General features: G+C 37.1%; 1 pseudogene; it reads left to right on the top strand.

The window, feature by feature from the left end:
* The first annotated feature begins 327 nt into the window (after nt 1-327).
* Nucleotides 328-4,847, top strand: LOC133328968 (Ig-like and fibronectin type-III domain-containing protein 2; annotated as a pseudogene).
* The last annotated feature ends 6 nt before the right edge of the window (nt 4,848-4,853 follow it).

The following is a 4,853-nucleotide window of genomic DNA, read 5'->3' as shown; positions in this document are numbered from 1 at the left end:
TTCAAGTGTCAATTAAGGTGTGAAATCCTACAAATTAGTTTCGTGCATTAATTAGAGAATTTTATAAGAATAAACGTTGATGCCTTCAAAAATATTTTTAATAGCCATAAAGGAGCAGATTCTTATAGAAATATGTGTTAAGTGTTCATTAAGCCTTTTCTCAGAAACTAACAAGGCGTAAATATTTATAAGAATATTTGTATTATTTAGCCTGGAAATTTTCCTGTTCAAATTCCTACGCTGAAAATTGTCTAAATACATTTTTAAAACTCACCCTACCCTTGTAAATGTCCAAACAATTAATTTTAATTATTTCATTTGCTTTTCATGTCTTGTTCTCGTTTTACCATTCCATCATCACCACCACCTGCCACTCTCTGTGTGCTTGTTTGTAACGCTTCAGTTCAGACAACCTACAAAACCTTAGACAGAAACAATACCAACAATAATCGGGATTTTGGTGACGAAAACAGCGATGTTTTTCTAGTACCACCACCTCTGGACTCAACGGACAATCGCTCATTTTGGCGCACCGCCTCCATACCAGCCCAGGTGACGCATGACTTTACCGAATGCTGTGAACGTGACAACGTAAGCCAAAGCTGTATGGGCTTTTGTAATGTCCACAAAATTTTGGATCGCACCACCTGTATTGAGCCGGAGGCATGCGAAAAGGATTTCCCACGAATCGTGCGCTGCATGGCCGATGGTCGTAATCATGTACCCTGTTGTGTTGAGAATCAAATACCTGATTTGTGTCAAGACATGTGTCGCGGCGAGTACACCCCATTCACTGATATGCTGCGTAAACGAGTGTCCTGTGTCCACCATACACAGAGTGGCCTGCAGTGCATACTGCAGTGTGTCCAACAGATACCCAGCAACCCACTGGAAGTGACAGTCAGTGAGGTTAGCGAAACAGCTGTAACGGTTAGCTGGTCACCGCCTGAAAAGCTACCCGACACGGTGAAAGAATACAAAATCAATGTAACGGAATTGCATTCCTTTGATGAGGATGATGATTCGGCGGCGGCAGGGGACGATAGTGACGATGATGTGGCTAAAACACGTCTAACGAAAAAGGATGAAAGTGTCATTATGCGCGCGGTAAATGGCAACACAACATCACTTCGAATACCAGATTTAAAGCCACAAAGAATGTATGGAATTGTGGTGACGGCCGAAAATGAATTTGGTTCAAGTTTGCCCAGCGAACGACTGCGCATCTTTACGCACAAAAGTTCCCTGTCCAATGAGGAGGATGCAGAACCCGAAACTAAAATGGAGATGCCAGATTTGCCTGACATCCGTAGTTGTTGTGAATCGCGTGGTATGACCTACCGAATGTGTTTGGATAAAATGTGTGATCCGCAAAAAACTGATTTGGCAACTCTGCCCGATTTTATGGTTTGTGCACCATGGTCAAACATCACTTTCAGTTGTTTGGCCAATAATATTGATCATACGCCATGTTGTAGAGCCCGTGGTATACCGAGTATATGTTTCCCGCTGTGTTCGGGCAAGGTGTCGACATTGGATTTCAATTTGTTTAAGTGAGTATTTAATTGAAAGAAATTGTGGTGGAATTAATTTTAGTTTTTGCTTTTTCATTTTCATTTTTTCTTTTAGGTGCCTGCGTTTTATGTCGGAATTTAGCAGTTGCCTATTTCAAGGTTATGGTGTATTGGCAGATCCAACCACCAAATTGCGTACGGTTGCCAAAAAGGATACTTTCCTCATTTTGGAATAAACCAAAAAGACTAGCGGATACCATAACAACATTCCATGTAAAATTTAGACGTTTGGGAGTTGGTGATGATTACAGTACTGTTGTAAAGGTATGTAGATATGGGTTGATTGGGAACAGAACATATGGGTTGATTGGGAACAGAACATATGTGTTGATGAGACCATTGAGACGTGAATTTTTGAAAGAATATTTTTTTCCAAGCCGTGGGTTTTTAAAAGAATATTGTCTTCAGGGACCCTTAAGGTGTTGATTAAAAAAAAAAACATTTTTCAGGATCCATTAAGGCGCCGATTTTCAAAAGAATATTTTTTTCAAGGTCCATTAAGGCATGGATTTTTAAAAGAATATTTTTTAAGGTCCTTTAAGGCATGGATTTTTAAAAGTATATTTTTCCAAGGTCCATTAAGGCATGGATTTTTAAAAGAATAATTTTTCAAGGTCCATTAGGGCATGGATTTTTAAAAGAATATTTTTTTCATTGTGTTTTATTGTTTCAAGGCGTGGATTTTTATAAAAATATTTTTTCTAAGGCATGGATTTTTATAAAAATATTTTTTCTTAGGCGTGGATTTTTATAAAAATATTTTTTCTAAGGCGTGGATTTTTATAAAAATATTTTTTCTAAGTCTAAGGCGTGGATTTTTATAAAAATATTTTTTCTAAGGCGTGGATTTTTATAAAAATATTTTTTCTAAGGCGTGGATTTTTATAAAAATATTTTTTCTAAGGCGTGGATTTTTATAAAAATATTTTTTCTAAGGCGTGGATTTTTATAAATTTTTTTTTTCTAAGGCGTGGATTTTTATAAAAGTATTTTTTTTCTAAGGCGCGGATTTTTATAAAAATATTTTTTTCAAGGCGTGGTTTTTTATAAAAAATGTTTTTTTCAAGGCGTGGATTTTTATAAAAAAATTTTTGTAAGGCGTGGATTTTTATAAAAAAAAATGTTTGTAAAGCGTGGATTTTTATAAAAAAAATTTTTGTAAGGCGTGGATTTTTATAAAAATATTTTTTAATATATAGGTTTTTAAAGAAATATTTTTTTAAAGCGTGGAGTCTTATAAGAATATGTTTAAGGCATGGAGATAGTCTTATAACTATATTTTTAAGGCATGGGGTCTTATAACAATATTTTTAAGGCATGGGGTCTTATAACAATATTTTTAAGGCATGGGGTCTTATAACAATATTTTTAAGGCGTAGAGTCTTGAAGGGAGTCTTATAACAATATTTTTAAGGCATGGAGTCTTATAAGAATAAGTTTAAGGCGTAGAGTCTTATAAGAATACTAATATTTTTTAAGGCGTGGACTCTTACAAAAATGCGAATAGATTTTAAGGCGTGGACTCTTAGAAGATTACGGGGGATTAGAGGGGATTGAAATAAATATATATATCACCCATCCCAGGTCCATCGCGTTTAAAGGTATCTTTTTTCCAGACAGCAATTTGCACGTACATAAGATTGTATCAATTTTAGGTATCTTTATGTCCACTTACGGGTGTAGGATATAAAAAGTTCAAGTTAACATAACTTACATTTCTCTCGTTTTATTAAAAATAGTCTTCCTTCGTTCCGTCAAAGGGCCAACATTTTCAGTGCATTTAAATTTATTGATATCAACGAAATTAGATTTTTGTATTCAGTTCTTCCTCACGAATATATTATTTTCTTCTCATTTCCTTTGACACTATTTATAACGTCAATTTAAACACGTACTACTTATAGTACTAGCTGCCCTTACTAGGCTAACTGATGCTGCTGTGCAACTTTCAAAAGTACTCATAGAAAAAGAATTTATAACCGCAACATGTTTCTTTATAAATTTATTTCATCTTGACTAAAGCCTCCGCTCAGCAAAAAAAAAACAGACGGAAACACCACACACATACATCTAACATCTAATGTTTTTGCATTTTCACTTATTCTGCATCTACTTGTGTTCTCTTCTTCTTCATCTCCTTTTAGAAACCGCACTCTACTATGAATTCTATGTAGTATCCAGAAATGCATATGGCAAAAGTGAACCCTCACCACGTTTAATCACACGCACCAAACCCGTAGGAATGGAGGACACCGAGGAGCCCAACTATGATATGTCTAAATGCAGTCATGGATCGGGGCTATTGCCACCATGTGTACCGCTGTGCAGTTACAATATAAAATTGTTGGACATTGAGAAGCTGGGACCGGCGTGTTGGGCACAAATGTGTAAGTATGAATGTATTAAAGAAATCCAAGCTACCCTTTCTACACCCTGCTCCGCCCCTAATACAACTTCTTGGGTGTGTTATGTTGTTCGATAAATAGTTGCAGTTGCTGTTGCAACACAAGGTCAACGGCAACACAGCAGCAACAATAACAACATTATTGCCAACCTGAATGCTTGAGCCTTAGTTCTTCGGAATGGGCCAGCAATGAAATAAAAGACATTAAATAAGATTTATATGCAACATGATATGCATACGAATAAAGTTATATACCACTCCGTTGTCGCCTGGTTGTTGTCGTTGCTGCTACTGCCACAGTCACTTCTTCCATGGGTTTTTTTTGGTCGCCATTATAGGCTTGCCCTATAAGTGTTGCCTTTAAATTCAATAGCCAAGCAACGAACCAATCCAACCCAGCAGACATCCAACCAACCAGTCATCCAATGTGCTCGTTCAGCCATGTTGGCTAAAGGATAACATAAAAACTGAAAATAATTACTTTTCTTCTGTTACTTATGTCCCAACAACTCGAAATTTTATCCTGCTTGGGCGGTGCTGCAACCACAACTACATTGTCCGACATTTACCACCATCACTTGCCACTTTCTCAATGTCCAAGACACCACTGTTTGCAGAATTAATGGTCTTATTCCACTTCTTCTTTTTCATTTCTTTTGCAGCCATTATTGCCAAATGTGCCGCCGGAGGTCGTGATCACACACCATGCTGTGTACGCCGTGGTGTACCCTCAACATGTATGTCACTGTGCCGTGGCGTTTTACCTGTAGCCCACACCTCTTCATTGGCAACAACGGGCAGTGTCAATTCTAATGCCACCACAGATTGTCTATCCTATGCGGGTAATATCCTGCAATGTCTGGAGGAGGGTAAGT

This window comes from Musca vetustissima, unplaced genomic scaffold (assembly GCF_032173495.1).
Source record: "Musca vetustissima isolate MV318-11 ecotype Yass unplaced genomic scaffold, APGP_CSIRO_Mvet_v1 utg223509, whole genome shotgun sequence".
Taxonomy (NCBI): Eukaryota; Metazoa; Arthropoda; class Insecta; order Diptera; family Muscidae; genus Musca; species Musca vetustissima.
Note: the sequence above shows the minus strand (reverse complement) of the source record. Positions and strands in the feature narration are given on the sequence as shown.